The sequence below is a fragment of the Mauremys reevesii genome, linkage group 5 (assembly GCF_016161935.1).
Source record: "Mauremys reevesii isolate NIE-2019 linkage group 5, ASM1616193v1, whole genome shotgun sequence".
Classification (NCBI taxonomy): Eukaryota; Metazoa; Chordata; order Testudines; family Geoemydidae; genus Mauremys; species Mauremys reevesii.
In genome coordinates, this window is record NC_052627.1 from 87,004,060 (window position 1) to 87,020,829 (window position 16,770).

The following is a 16,770-nucleotide window of genomic DNA, read 5'->3' on the forward strand; positions in this document are numbered from 1 at the left end:
TTGGTCTGAAAAAAGGAAAAAGAAAGAAAAAAAGCTTACGCAGGTCTGTGCCTCAGTTTCCCTACTCCACAGAAACTACCCAACAATTACCATGTGATTAGGGTCACATGCCTGCATTTCTCCACCAATTTGTTACCAGATCTGCCCGTTACTTTGGGGTATGCTCATTTATTCGAGTTACTCTTCTGGGGGAGAGAGGGCAGGTTTCTGTAATTCTATCAATGTACTGCTTGTGTCACTTGTGTTTTCATATGGAGCTCTACTTCTCCCTTCTGCAAGTTCCCTCCCAATGGGACTATCCTGCAGGACCTAGGTTCTCTAGGGCTGGGTTCTTCCAGCCCCAGAACTGAATGAACGAACACGAACACACACACACACACACACTCTAACAGAGCAAGTCTAAGTGGACCGGGTCAATCAGCACTTTCAAGCTGCCACCCTTATTGTCCCAGATTCAGCACGTCCCTATCCCCACTCTCACATCACAATTGTACTGGTAGTAACCTACTTGATGAGCAAACCCCACAGTATTTTGGGTGCTGCAGGGATCTTTAGCTTAGGTAAAAGACGCGTTGCTGCAGAGTAAATGGGGGAAGCTAAAAACACAGAAGAGTAAGGTTCAGCAAGAGAGAGAGAAGCAACCAGCTTAACCATAAAAGTTATTTATTGAATAATAGTGATAACTACACAAGGAGAGCCTAAACCAACATTACATTATTAAGGGTTAATACCTAAGGTAGAAAGGAAAACAGGCGGGGGGGAATCTCACCTACTCCATGAGGCTTGAACTGGTTGGGGTTCCCAGGTGATGATGGTAACTCAGGGTCCTGAGTGCTGGAGGCAGGCAGAGCCCCCAACACAATCAGTCAGGAGAAGATGAAGTCCCAGTGGAACTGATGCATAGTTTGGATCTAAGCATCAGAACACTTACTTGAACGTAAGTAGGAGTTTTTGTAGAGAAAACAGTTCAAGGGAGAACACTAGATTTGTTTATGGGTAAACTGATGTCTAGCTTAAAGAAAACCCTTGAGTCAATAGGAGCTGATCACTCTTGGCTATGGGTGGTGTTTTCTTCCAGGGGGCTCACAATGCAACTAGGCTGCTTCAATATTTTGGATATCAATCAAGGATTCATTATTAGAATTGGTCTGATAACTGCTGAGCTGGGTGTGGGAAGGCATAGGTTCATTAATATCTGGAGCTGAGAATCCCATGTTGCAATGCTTCCATGCTTTTCTGGTCCCAGAGGTCAGTGCAGTTCTCTGTTCTTCATTCTGTATGCTAATCCCTGGCCCATCTTTCATGCAGATGAGGCTAGGGGAGTTGTCTCTGCTCTCCATACTGTACTCAAATTGAGCTGTCTTAATCTTGTCACCCTTGTCAGGAGGGGTTGAGATGTCTCTCCCAACACCCTTCACTGCTCTCTGCAAGCCTTTTCTCTGATCAGTTTTGGTTCAAGCAGAGAGGGGGAGGAGGGGAGAAAGTGTCTTTCATGAGTCAGACAGGCTAGATACTGTACCCTGGTTCCCCAAGAACACAGAGCTGACTGGTATCATCATGGGCAGGAGAGGAGAGGTGGGAGGAAAGGTCCAACATGATTTCACAGGATGAAATTTGTTCTTTCAATTTAAGCATTTTAAAAACCTTGATGGGTTGGATGCAATTTCCTATGCCGCAGCGGGCAGCCCAGAGCCCTCTGATTCCCGGCCGCGGCTGGGATTTAAAGGGCTCTGGGATCCCCGCAGCTGCCGGCAGCCCAGAGCCCTTTGAATCCCAGCCCCTGGCCGCTGATTGCCCCCTCCCCAGACCCCTGCCCCAACTGCCCCCCAGGACCTCCACCCCCTATCTAAGCACCACTGGTCCTTGTTCCCCGATTACCCCCTCCCGAGACCCCTGCCCCTAACTGCCCCTTGGGACCTCAGCCCCTATCTAAGCCTCCCTTCTCCTTGTCCCCAACTGCCCCTCCGGAGACCCCACCCAACTTCCCCCAGGACCGCACCCCTACCTGTCCCCTGATAAACATCCTGGACTCCCATGCCTATCCAATTGCTACCTGTCCCCTAACTGCCCCTTCGAACCTCTGCCCCATCCAACCCCCTGCTCCTTGTCCCTTGACTGCCCCCCGGAACTCCCTACCTCTTCTCCAACCCCCAAGCCGCTTACTGTGCCACTCAGACCAGCGTGTCTGGCTCCGTGCAGCTCCAGACAGTTGCTGCCATGCTCCCCCATGGAGCCCACAGCCCTCTCCCACCCCCAGCACCTGCCTTCCGGATTTGAACACCTCAAAATTCAGAGTGCTCAAGCTCGGTTTGGGCAGCTTTACTTCATTTCTCCCAAATCAGTTTCCCCTGCAAGGTACCAACTGAAGGTGTTGGAGAACAGAGAGATGGGGTGGCCTCCTAATGCCTGGAAAAGAGACAAAGGCCGGAGGAGGGAGTGTCAGTGCCTGTGCGGACTTCTGGGAAGTGCACGGTGTGGAAGGGGATGCTGTGATGCTTTGGAACAACTCCATACAAAGCCAGTCAGGACTCTGGGGGAGCCTCCTCTCTTGGAGCATACTGTCTCCAGGGCAAGAAGCTTACACCTTCCTGGGTCTGACCTCAGAGCATTCAGCATGCCCTTCCACGTCATGCACTTTCCACAGCGAGTCTGCCCAGGCTGGTCCTGGGGCAACCAGAGGGCCCTACACCCCAACTCCACAGTCAGATGTGACTCTCAGCCAGACAGTAAAACAGAAGGTTTATTAGATGACGGGAACACAGTTTAAACAGAGCTTGTTGGTACAGAAAACAGAACCCCTCTGTCAGGTCCATCTTGGGGGGTGGGGGAGCCCAGAACCAAGTTCTGGGTCTCTCCCCATTTCCCCAGCCAGCTCCAAACTGACACTCCCTCCTGTGGCCTCTGTCTCTCTTCCGGACAAGGAGGCCACCTGATCTCTTTGTCCCCAACACCTTCAGTTGGCATCCTGCAGGGGAAACTGAGGCAACCACACAGTATTCAGAGAAAATATTAAGAACATTCCCACTTCATCACAACAGGTGCAACAAAATATAATACTGTATATTGAAGTAGGCAAGTGCTGCTTCTGACTTTCCACTTTTAATTGACCCTTGTAATCTTGTGGCACTGACACGTTGTAGCTTCATTTTATATCGGCTTACAGGGCGGGAGTGGGGGGGCACCACCATTTTGGGCCCCACCAAAAATTATACAAACCTGCCGCCTATGCCTCTCCTTTTGGGATAGTTAGGGTATTAGACCCATTTTGTAAACATTATGCCCCTTTATTTCAGCCATGAAGAGGGGGAAGTCATAGATAGCGCTGAGATAGCACAATGTTGGTTCCATGTTTGGTGACAAAGTATTGTGTCTTGTCTAGTTGCAGAAACACAGCATTCAGAAGGCAGTGTGGTAACTATCCCTGGGGTGAATAGGAGAAGTTGAGGATTCTCAGCCTCTTATGGTATTTGGCACTAATAATGGTTTCTTAAAATATTAATTGAGAAGGGTTCCCCCCCTCAAGGTAATCAAATTCTGCATACAGCTTATCATTGCACATTTCTCTGAATACAAGAGCAAAGGGCCATTCAGTTATAGTGACATTGGAACACGTGTATGTGCCCAGACAGTCCTCATTATAGTCCCTCATATGCTAGGACTGGTGCTTCTTCTGAGGACTCTCAGATTCACCTGGGTAAACTGATGAAGAGATTACATGGCAATGAGATCCTGCAACTGCTTTTGCAGACTGCGTAAGAAGAAACTCTAAAGTCAGAGGGAGATGCAGAGTTAGAGAAAGGACCTTGGAAGAGGCTCTCCCCACTGGCCTGGCCACTGGGGCCTCAGAATGGTTTCAAGGATTGTGAAGCCCAGACAAGTGGGTTTGCTTTTATTGAATGGAACTGTACATTTGTTAACAAGCCATACTCCAGAGGGCTGCAAGGATGGTGAACCTCTGGAGGGAAGAGTGGAAGACTTGCACTGATTGGAACTATACACTTGTTACTAAACCAGACCCCAGGAGGAGAGATACAAGGTTGGAAAGCATGAATTGTACAGCATGTGTTGGACTGTGAAGAAATTAAACTGAGGCCTGGTGCACTGGATCCATATAAATAGATGGCTGGAAACTCTCATGCTTCAGCTTCTAACTCAGCCACTATTTACCTGGGGTTAAGAAGAAACTTCTCCTATGAGCAGGTTATTTCCTAAGTGACCACTATGGAGTTCCTAGTGGTGACTGTCAGAGATGGGACACTGGATTACATTCCACGCTCCTATTTATTATACAACATGTATAACAGACTGGGTGCGGTTGCTTGGGCGTTTGAAACTATTTGATAACTGATACACTTATTCTTGGTTTGATTTTTCTAGTCACTCCAGCTGTGTGGCTCTCATTCAAGGTTTTATTTTTTAAACCCTTTTATTAATTAAGCAAGTTTAATAATAAACAGTTTCCAGAGCTACTCTTTCCCCACAGTGGTTCACTGTTGACTGATGGAGGAGTTGCTCTGCCAGATTTTGTTAGAGAATTATCCCTAGAGCACAAGGGGAAGGAAAGTATCCATCAGAGCTCGATAAACAATATGAAAAGAAAAACAGGGAGAGTCTAACAAACAAGAGAACTGCCCTCCGGTTGCCCTGACCCTTGTTTAGATGTGGCTCTTTCAGGCGCAGACACATATGAACTGCTAAGGAAATGCTGCCATTGCTTTTTAAAAAGGCAAAAAGAAATAAAGGAAACATTGTTTATGTAACAAACAAGATCACTCCTGGCCACCCTTCTCCTTTGTATTAATTCAATGTGGGAAGCATCCCATAAAGCAGTGGAAGTTTGGGCAGGAATAGTTTCCTGCACTTTTACAACACTCATCCCCCCCCCCCCCCAATGGCCCTCTGTGCTGCGCTGAAAGGTAGCCATCAGGCTAGAGCCCAGGATTAGCAGTCAGGAAGCCTGGACTGTATTCCTAGCTCTGCCAAAGGCTTCCTGTATCATCGTCGGCAAGTCATTTACCTCTGTGCCTCAGTTTCCTCTCCTGGACCTGACAGGATTGTTGTGACACTTTGTAGAGTGCACTGATATACAGTACCTTCCCATGTATCCAAATGGCCTGGGGGACAGACAAAAGTTTTCAATAACTGGGGTTTGGATAAATGAAAGTGCACTAGAATATTAGTGGGGGGACAAGCTGTGGATTAGGATAACTAGGATTTTCAGATAAGTGGAATTATATTTTATAGCACTTTCCATGTAGGAATAAGTTCATTTCTTTCTATTCTAAGAATGCCTAGAGGCCTGAAACGATATTGGGGTTTCCATTGTGCTATAAGAACACAGTCCCCAAAGAGCTTGCAGTCTAAATCTGTAAGACAAGCAATTGATGGGAGAAATTAACAACCCCGTTTTACAGATGTGGAACTGAGGCACAAAGATTAAGTGATTTACCCAAAATCGCATAGGCATCGTGTGGCAGAGCTAGGAATCAAGTTCAAATCTCTTAAATCCCAGGTCAGGTGGTTAAAGCACAAGACTAACCTTCCTTTCCGGTGCGTGTTTATCCTCGGAATTGGCTTAAGATCTCTCTTAAATAACTAAGGCAAACCTAGTTTAAAATGTACCTTGAATACATTTAAATCAATAATTAACAGATTACGGGTACGATTTTTAGAAATGCCTGAACCAGTCTAACTCATTTAAGTGCTTTTGAAACATTGCACTTGACCTGGATATTTATACTAGAAAATGAATGACTAACGTTAACACTGGAAATCGAAATAGTACTTCATCACTGGAAGTATGCGATACAACTTTTATATTTAATGATAAAAATTGGAACGATCAATAATCTGCACTTTGCATGCCTCTTTGTTTTCTTCACCTGCTCTCTATCCATTAGGGTTTCTCAGCAGGCCTATTTATACCATGTCAAGCCTCTGAGCTGCTTTTTCAAAAACAGACAGACACCAGTTTTTTTAAATTCAGGGTAGGTCCATACTTACCGCGCGGGTCGACGCGGTGAGTTTGACTTCTCGGAGTTCGAACTATCGCGTCTAATCAAGACGCGATGGGAGTTCGAACTCCCCGTGCGCTCCGGTCGACTCCGGAACTCCACCACCGCGAACGGCGGTGGCGGAGTCGACCTTGGAGCCGCGGAGTTCGACCCCGCCGCGTCTGGACAGGTAAGTCTGTCGAACTAAGGTAGTTCAACTTCAGCTACGCTATTCGCGTAGCTGAAGTCGCGTACCTTAGTTCGACACTCCCCCCCATAGTGTAGACCAGACCTAAGTCTGACCCAACTATATTAGATTTCCCTCCAAATTGCACAGGTCTAATTAGTCCCAGACCAGTAACACATTTACAGTGAAATGCTGTGAATCATCTGGGCTAAAATGAAATTTTTATACTGTTTAATTAGAATGTCAACCTTTTTTCCATTGGTGAGAAGCATTTTTCCCAGCCTTGATAGGCTGCAAGGTAGCAGACCTTAAAAAGTTTGACCTTATGAATAGAAAAGCTATTTTATAAATAAACAGCTGAAGCAAAATCACCTAAATTTTTTTCACCCTCCAAAACCATTACATCAATATTCATAGCATCCAAGGTAGCCTGGGTTTACAAGGAGACAGATATACCGTATATAAAGTGTACCAGCAAAAGATTTTAAAAACTCCCTACAAATTTCAAAAGTAGGTTTTCTGTAAAACTTGTGGCATAAAGAAAATAGATTTTGTCATGAGTATGAAACCACAACAAACCATGTTTTCTCTATATAGATCATTGGATTGGATTCAGTCTACCCCCTTGTCATATCCTATGTCAATATGTCCTGCCATCACACTGAACTAGGTGGAGTCATTCTTTGGCAGTTGGAGTCTTATAGCCAAATAGCTCTAACCTTTGTCTTATATCTTCTTTTAAGAAGTGATTCTGTTGTGTGGCTGAGCAATGCACAGTGCAATGGATTCTTGGTCCATGACTGGGGCTTCTTGGCACTATGGTAACACAGTCAGCCCTTGTGTTCCATTTGGATACTATATTGCACAGATATTTCCACTATTTATTGTTATGTATCTTGATCACATACATACAGTCTATTGGGGTGGGCGAGAGGAACGGACTTTTAAACAAAGCTAAAATACTAAAACATTTTCAAATAAAATGGGGGGGGGGGAATGCAGAGAAACACAAGAACCACGACTAATGCAACTTTTTGTGTGTCAGTCAACCACAGGAGCAAATAAGAGCAACCAAAAACATTTGAAGAGGATTTATCAAGTGGGGGAGAAAAAAAAATGCCCTGTTCTTCCCTTTCTACAGTACTTTGTAAATAGTTTGCACAGAGAGAGGGAGAGATAGACAGAAAACAGAGAGGGATCTGTTTGTTATCATGTGTGAACTGGAATATGTGCATGTTTCTGTGGAAAGCTGCCTGAAGGAAACACCTATCACAATTGATGTATGGAGTCAGGTTTAGGTGTCTCCACAAAGGTTAGGACCCAGTGGGCTTTTCCATTATAAGCTGCACCCAGATTTGTACCATTTCAAGACATGCTGGATTTAAAAACAAAAAAACACCCAACAAATCATGCTTTTAATATTGTTATATACCCACTATCCATTTGTAGCCATTATCAAACCACATTTTACCAAAGTGTAAACCAAAGACATTCTTTTTTTTGTAAAGAAAACACATTCTGGGATGCTGCTTTTTAAAGTATAAGAACCCTATCCATTCTTTACACTGCACATATCAACTCTGTAAGCACACAACGTGATCAGTTAAAATTCACATACTGTAATACCAAAGAGACACCAAAAGACCACCCAATCCCAGCTAAGTTGGTCTCTGTAGAGGGCTATACATTTATTTTATAACATGCAAGCACAAGGCTCCCTGAACCTGTTTATCACTCTTGTGGTACTGTTAATTTTTGTATTATACCACAGCAACATTAAGAGAGCAGCAACTGCAGATGCAGTTCTCTATTGCTCATGTATTTTGCTTAGTTATGACCAGTCAGATTCATTTCTACTCCAATGCTGACAAAAATTCACCTTTTAGGGTATGTCTTCACTGCACAGTTAGCCCAAGGTCTTACCCAGGTGTTGCCTCCAACCCCACACCTGTGTTCTCCATACACAAAACCTCTCACCTGAGTTTGGTGGTGCTTTCAAGCCAGGCTAGCCAGCTTTGCTGGGGGTATAGGTTAGACCCTGGATTCTGCTTTCATTCAGTCTGGTAACCCACCTACTTTGCAGTGAGGATGCAGGCACAAAGAAAAAAAAATTACTCAAGTGTTGATAAACCTCCAACAGTCCTCCTGTATGCCCAGAAGGAAGGACAAGCTCTGCTACAAGTCACTGGCACAGAATCAGAGAGGTTCAGCATACTGCAGAAAAAAGAACAAAAGTCCTAGTGACACATTGGTGACTACAGTACCAGTCAGTATACAGCAATGCAGGTATGGCTTTGCAGTGTGGCTGTGTTGGCATCAGGGCTAAGCTAACCCATTGTGGCAATCACCTGGACTAACTTCAGTGGAGATATACCATTACAAAAAACTCCCTCAGGGCAGTGTGGTCCATGATTCAAATACATTATTCCAAAAGAGAGAAAAGCAGTTCACAGGACAGTATTACCATTTCATGATAAGAATGGTGTGGTATCAATAATATGCCCTGACATGCCTTAACAATTGCCAGGACTTTGCAAAGTGTAGCATTTGGTCCACTGGTTTATTTCAATCCATTTAAAACATCTGATTATTGTTCAAGTCACTTCACAGTCTTCAAAGGCACAGTAACAAAAATGAACAGTTATTCAATCAATTGTAGGGAAATGGGGACAATGAAAGTATCAGGACATGCTTTCAACACCAGTGCTCCAGTGGAGATCAGCTGTTCCAAAGAACGTAAAAAGTAGCTATCAAGGAAAGAGCATTAGCCTCCGGCAATCAACTGGCAAACATGATATTTCAACATCACAATAGGAAAAATTATTTCTCCTGAACAGCTCTATAGGAAACAATGTTATTTACATCATTGCACATCTGAAAATGGAAAGCCATTAGTTCCCATCTGTTAAACTTTACTAGCTATTTGCTCCTATCACCAAAAACTTCTCATGGTTCAAATTCCACTTCAGATACATACACCAGCAACTCAGTCTCTCAGGAATGATGGGGACAACATTAGGGCAGCACAAAAGGAGAAAATGATAAATGGTTTCTTGTATTTTTGAAATGCAAGTTAAAAATGCTGGCTCCCATTCTTTCTGGGTGAAATCCTGGCCCTACTGAAGTTAACGATAGAACTTCCATTGATTTTAATGGGGCCCTGGATTTCATCTCTGGTATTAAGAAGCCAAGATTTTTATTATTTGATATTCCCATAACTACATAAGTCATCGGTATTAGAGGATGCATTGGAACAATTGGAGAAGAGAGTTCAGAGTATAGCTAGCATAAAGAGGAGGGTATAGATGCCAGGACAAAAATGCATGCACTGGGATTGTTTTTCTATTAATAAATCATTATGAACAGCTTGAATTGAAGCAAAAAACTAGCAAATAGCTACTAGGTTTTCCATCTAGTGAGTTCTTAAGAGACCTGAACCTGAGCATTTTTTTCTTCATCTTAAAGATGGATAAACTTCAGACTTAAGTAGCTGAAATTAATAAAAGATGGCAGAAATCCTTCAAAAGTGAATAATGTGATACATGCTTTAAGTAGTGCTGAACTGGAAGCTCCAGCCCTAAAAACCTTGCACACTGTGTATAAGACACACATGCCCTCCAGGTCCTTTTCTCATGGTGAATGGTAACTTGCTACATGAGTAGCCCATTGATTTCAGTTGTGCTACTTGCAGAATAAGGGAATACTCAATTCGGCATGGAAGGGTGGCAAAAATCAGGCACTGAACCTGCAAGACCTGGCTCTCAGCAGATACATATTTTTTAAAATTGATGACACGACCTGCCATTAACCCCAATGCCCATAATACGTCATTGGAACAAGGCAAAAATACTTCCAAATGAATAGGCAGCTTTGCATGTTGAGGGAGGGTTGGGCGGAAAGAAGGGAAGGGAAATCATACATAGACAGTCAAGGAGAGATCCCTTGACCCTAACAGTGTACAGGATATTCATATGGGGTATGACTTACATGATGGCTAACTATATACTAAGGAAAATGAGGCAGCCATAGTGTGGAAGTGTGCTGCAGTGTTCATGGAAGTCAGCACAAAAAGCGGGCTGACTTTACTGGGCTAATAGTGATACCTTGCACTTGCATGTTGTAGCACCTTTCAATTAAGATTCTGAAAAGACAGTATGAAGGTGGGGATGTATTTTTATTCCCATTTTACAGACAGTGAAACTGTGGAAGAGAGAGAGGTAAAGTGAGCTGCTAAAGCTTTACACCAAGTCAGTGGTGCAGTCAGGAATAGAACTCCTGACCCCATATTATCTGCTTTAACAGCAATGCTGCCTCTAGGACAGAGGTTCTCAAACTGGGAGTCAGGACCCCGCAGTGGGTCGTGAGGTTATTACATGGAGGTTGTGAGCTGTCAGCCTCCACCCCAAACCAGACTTTGCCTCCAGCATTTATAATGGTGTTAAATATGTAAAGAAGTGTTTTTAATTTAAAGGAGGGGGTCGCACACAGAGGCTTGCTATGGAAAAGGGGTCACCAGTAAAAAATGTTTCAGAACTACTGCTCTAGGACATGACTCATATTGCACTGGCACTTTCAATACACTACTGTTACCATATTTGGAAAAAAAAAACACCACACACACCCACAAAGCTTTAACAAGTGATAACTGTTTAGTGTAGAGTGGAATTCATTCTTCTACCTGAGCAACTATAGAAATGTTTGTTTCTTTCTATATTCCATGTAGCATGACCAGGAAGCAATAGTTATAACTACAGCAAACATACTAGTGTGATATCAGATAGCATGACTGGGTTATTTCAATAGTTCATTCAGCCTTGATATTGAAATATCATTTATCATTGCTCTAGCTAGTTACCATGGTGACATTCACATTAATGAAAGCAGCTGCCAGCAATCATTTACATTCTGCTGATAACAGCTATCTGTTGATCTAAGGGATTATTTTAAGAGCCTGAAGCTAGACTTCCAATTGGTGCACACTGGAATATTAATAAGCTAAACAGGACAGGAGATCTCTCTCAACTAGCATAACAGTCTGAAAGGAAGGTAAAGTAGGTTAATACAGTTGTTACCTGGGCTCCATGCAGATAGGAACTGACCCACATGTACTCCGATGAAATGAGCTGCAGCAAGTTCAGCAGACTGAAGACCACTTGGGAAGAAAATAAGTCAAGGAATGTAACAAATCAAGCCAATACTGATTCTTACTTGGATGATGCAAACTGAAAGAGCCCATCAGAGGCTGGCCATCTCCATATTCATGGATGATAAAACACAAGTTAGTGGTTCCTTGTTGGTCTTTCTACTCCCAGAAGATGAACCCAACATTCATATAAACAAACCAGCATCTCTCCAAGTCCTAGCAGCCAGCTCTCACACACTAGCAGGAGGAGGACAAACAGCAGTTCCAAAAAATCTAGCTTTCCCTACTCCCAGAGTGAGTTTTCTCTCCCTAATAGAATAATTACTTTCAGCTGAGACTAGCTACCTTCCCTGCCCTTCCTCCTTTAAACTGGGGTCTTTGGCAGTCCCCAAGGTGAGGGGAGACACCTGTTGCATCTTGACTGAGCAGGGGTAGGGTTTTAACCCTCTCACTGCCACACAGTGGGTGGAGACTACACATCCCATCACAGAGCCATTTGTTATCTGTTAATACCTATTTATAACTTTTGTAAAATGGCAATTTATCAGATTCTTTTAAATGCACAATGAAATATTACTGTATGTGATTCAAAAGCATATGGACAATGAACATTTTAGGAACATGAGCCTGTAGGTAACCACTATGGACTCATGTACATGATGCAGAGTGGGATTTCCCCAAGGATTTATAAATATATGCCCCAGTCCTTCGAGCTGATTTCACTCAAGCTGAGGAGACAGCCCACCCGGATCAATTTGTAAGATCAGGGGTATAGTGTAACTGCAGCTTAGTGGAGTGCAAAATCATGCAAAGGAAAATGATAGGTTTCTAGTGGGAGGCACCTGGAGCCTATCTGCATCTCTGTGCCTTAGGGCAATTACCTCCTGGCCCATACAACATTATATTTGGCATGTCACTAACATGCTATGTTTGGGTGATATTTGGCTAATGTTCATGTGTGCGCATGTGTATAAACCAACGCAGGGGCTCAGCTTCTTTCAATGTGTTAATAATTCATTATTGAAAGGAAAAAGAAAATGAAGTTTCAAACCACAGGCTGATTGCTCTGTGTTTTTGTGGTGAAGCTGAGCTGCTATTACTTTAATTGTTTCCTATTTCCTCAGTCTTGTTTTTCTTTCTCCTCCTTTGTCTCATGCTTTAGGTCACATTCCCTTTTGCTCACTTTGCCTATTCTTGCTCTGCACCTTAGAGTTAATTTTCCTCACAGTGCATTTTTGCTGTTCTCTCCTCCTGTTCTTTAAGGGCCTTATCCACTGAGGTACCGGTCATGCTCAATTCCCATTGATTTCAGCGAGGCCTGAGGGATCTCAGCACCTAGCAGGAACAGGCCCTGTCTGGCCTATCTATCCATTTTCACTTTGAGTCTCCCAAACCATTTTTGTCTTTCCCTCTCTCCTGTCCTTGACCTTCATTTCTGCATTCACTCTCCTTTATTCTGTCCCCTCTTTCATGTCTTCCTTCCCTTGCTCTCCTTTCTCTCCTCTTCACAATATGCCCCCACCAAATCCAATTCAATGAATAACATTTTTGTGGTAATGTCAGGGGTAAAAGTAACTTAAGGGACTTACCAGTATGCAGGTCCTGGGCAAGCAGGATGGACAACTGGAAGGGGCAGAACCTCAGGCAGAAGGGGCAGGGCCTGTAAATCCCCAGGCCCTTTAAATCATGACAGCTGTGCCTGGGTTCTGGCAGTGATTTAAAGGGCCCAGGGCTCCGGCTGCAGTAGCGGCAGCCAAGAGTCCTGGGCCCTTTAAATCACCGCCAGAACTCCATGGTAACTAGCCGCAGCTCTAGTGGTGATTTAAAGAGACAGGGGCTCCAGCCGCTGCCGGGAGCCCGGGGCCCTTTTAAATTGCCAGCCTGGGGAAGTTGCCCCCTGCCAGTATGGTCAGCTGTGTACTGGCTCTTGCCGGTAAACTGTACCGTCTTACTTTCACCTCTGGGTAGTGTGCAAGTAACTTAACTGTTCCTTGTCCTAGTGCAGGAGTTCAAAGACTTGGTTGAGAGCTGCCTTGGAATCTGTGTTGGCTCCTTTCTTAGTTGCACTATGAACTGAGACACAGAGGCAACTAATCCAGCATGTTACCTTGGAAAGGATCAAATCCTGCTTCTATTGAAGCCAATGGAAATTTTGCTATTGACTTCAGTGGGGGCAGGAAGACAATTTAAATTGTGCCTAATATCATACTTTAACATTACTTCTGGTAGAATTTACAAAAATGAGTATTTATGGGAATTTTTTATAGTAGTTTTACCTCTTGTGTTTTCTTTATATTTTCACTTGGGGTAGGTCTATACTTACCGTGCGGGTTGACACAGAGAGTTCGACTTCTCGGAGTTCGAACTTGGAAATATGGGCCATTTGGAAGAACTATTAAACTTAAATAGTTTGACTGCCATCTGGTGGAAAACTGAAGCCAACACAACCATGTATCTAATTCTGCCGTTTGCAGTGAGCTCTTGTTGAACTTGTTTTAAAACATTTAGTTCATATACAAATGATTATTGATCAATAATTAGCAATACTACCATCTCTCCCACATTTTACTACTAGATAATGTTGGGTGTTATACATCTATTTTAATGTTAACATATTAAATCACGCAGAACCTCTATGATCAATAATTCATAGACTGCAACATTTCCCATAACTCAGCATATTCCTCCTCACAAGGGTCAGATCAGTAGCACACAATGAGCCCTTTAGGTACAAATAAATGAACATAGGCTAATCCTCAAGAGTTGTATCCTACTGAGATTCTTATGTATATTAAAGGCAGGATTTCTGATTCATTTGTAAAAATGAGAACTAAAATTTGGTTTTAAATTGTGATTTCTAATGGTTTTACAGAAGTTCTTTGCATAGCGCCATTTAGCTGGAACAACAATAAGAATGGAAAGAATTTGCTCATTAGAATTGCTATGCACTTTGGTTTCATTGGTCATTCCCTTTACTAGGCTGCTCAGCATCTGCAGAGGGCTTTCCCAATGCCAAACATTGCTCAGCTGATACACTGTTCCCACAGATGAAAACAGAAGTGATCGTCCATATGGTCTTGTGACTAATAGATCTGATTCTTACAATGCTCTGCTTTACAGGACTTGCTGGGAAGTCACTTTACAGGCTCCAGCTGCAGGAGAATGAAACAGCAGGGATTCTTTCTCAGGCTAAATGCTCAAAATATAATTCCCCCAGAAGAGAAACTCTTTGCATTTTTTCTACAGAAACTCTCTGTAGAACAGCACATCAATTCTTCTAACACCTATGTCCAATATTTCCAAACCTGGGGGCCTAAAATTAGATACCTATGTCTATATTTAGGCCCCAAGACTGCAAACTCTTATTCTCATGAGTAATCTGATTTAGCTATACCGTGTACAGAGGGCATAACATTATTCATGTATGCAGGGCCGGCTCCAGGCACCAACCGACCAAGCACATGCTTGGGGCGGCACTTTGGGGCGAGGTGGCGCTCGGGTTTTGGGGTTTTTTTTTTTTTGGTTGGGCGGGGTGGCGCTGGAGGGTTTTGTTTGTTTGTTTGTTTTTGTTTCGGCTAGGTGGCACTCGGGATGGGGGGGTGTTTCGGCGGCGTGGCGCTCGGGGGGAGCGGGGGCTTGGACAGCACGGCACGGCACTCAGGGGGAGCGGGGGTTTCGGCAGTGCGGCACTCAGGAGGGGCTGGGGTTTCAGCGGCGTGGCGCTCGGGGGGGTTGGAAGCACAGTGCTGGGCTAAGGGGGGCAGGGGTTTTGGCAGTGCAGCACTGGGGCGGGCAGGGGCTTCGGCAGCGCGGTGCGGCACTCAGGGGGGACAGGGGCAGGGGCGGCTCCAGACCCCAGCACGCCAAGTGCGTGTTTGGGGTGGCATGCCGCAGGGGGCGCTCTGCCAGTCACCAGGAGGGCGGCAGGCAGCTCTGGTGGAACTCCCACAGGCGTGCCTGCAGAGGGTCCAGTGGAGCCGCGGGACCAGCGACCAGCAGAGCGCCCCCCGAGGCATGCCGCCCTTCTTGGGGCGGCAAAATGTCTAGAGCCGCCCCTGGACAGGGGGTTCCATGGCGTGGTGCTGGGGGGGGTGTTCGGTGGCGTAGCGCTCATGGGGGGTTTGTTACGGCAGAGTGGCGCTCTTTTTTTTTGCTTGGGGCAGCAAAAAAGTTAGAGCCGGCCCTGCATGTATGTAAGTGATTGCAAAATTATGGCTTAAGATAGCTAATGTGGCTTGATTTTCCAGTGAGGCTGATCACCCACAACTACCACAGTATTATCTCTCTCACTAACAAAAAGTGGTCCACTAAAAGATATTATTTCACCCACCTTGTCTCTCAGTTTGTTGCTCAGTCACTCAGTTTAGTGATATCCATTTGTAACTTTTCACAAAAAAAACAGGAGTACTTGTGGCACCTTAAAGACTAACAAATTTATTTTAGCACGAGCTTTCGTGAGCTGCAGCTCACTTCTTCGAAAGCTCATGCTAAAATAAATTTGTTAGTCTTTAAGGTGCCACAAGTACTCCTGTTTTTTTTGCGGATACAGACTAACACGGGTGCTACTCTGAAACCTAACTTTTCACAGTTAGCTTTGGACGTAACTATCTTGAGTAATTTAGTATCGTCTGCAAACTTTGTCACCTCACTGTTTATTCCCTTTTCCAGATAATTTCTGAATATGTTGAACAACACAGGTCCCAGTATATAGCCTTGGGGGACACCAATATGTACCTCTTTCCATTGTGAAAAATGACCATTTTTTCTACCGTTTGTTTCCGAACTTTTAAACAGTTAATTATCCATGAGAGGACCTTTCCTCTTGTCCCCTGACTCCTTACTTTGCTTAAGAGTACTTAGTATGGGACCTTGTCAAAGGCTTTCTGAAAGTCTAAGTACAGTGTATCAACTGGATCACCTTTGTCCACAAGCTTGTTGACACCCTTAAAAAAATTGAATAGATTGGTGCAAAAGCCATGTTGACTCTTTCTCAACATATTGTGTTCATCTATATGTCTGGCAATTCTGTTATTTACTATTGTTCCAACCAATTTGCCTGGTACTGAAGTTAGGTTTACCAACCTGTAATTGCCCACTCAGGACCGTTTTTTAAAAAATCAGCATTAAATTAGCTATTCTCCAGTCATCTGGTACAGTGGCTTAGTTAAGCAATAAGTTACATACCACAGCTAGTAGTTCTACGATTTCATAGTTAAGTTCCTTCAGAACTCTTGAATGAATACCATCTGGTCCTGGTGACTAATTTATCATTTTGTTCCAAAACCTCCTCTAATGATACTTCAATCTGGGACAGTTCCTCAGAGTTGTCACCTAAAAATAATTACTCGAATTTGGGAATCTCCCTCACATCTTCGGTACTGAAGATATATGTAAAGAATTTATTTAGCTTCTCCACAATGGCCTTATCTTCCTTCATTGCTCCTTTA

The 16,770-nt window shown here is 44.0% G+C and overlaps 1 long non-coding RNA gene across 1 annotated transcript; it reads right to left on the reverse strand.

Moving 5' to 3' along the window:
* Window positions 1-8,174: 8,174 nt before the first annotated feature.
* LOC120406429 lies at window positions 8,175-13,031 on the reverse strand. Its single transcript, XR_005599261.1, has 3 exons — window positions 12,913-13,031; window positions 11,253-11,332; window positions 8,175-8,394 (listed from the first exon to the last, which is right to left on the reverse strand). It is a non-coding gene; the product is annotated as an uncharacterized LOC120406429 (long non-coding RNA).
* Between the last annotated feature and the right edge of the window lie 3,739 nt (window positions 13,032-16,770).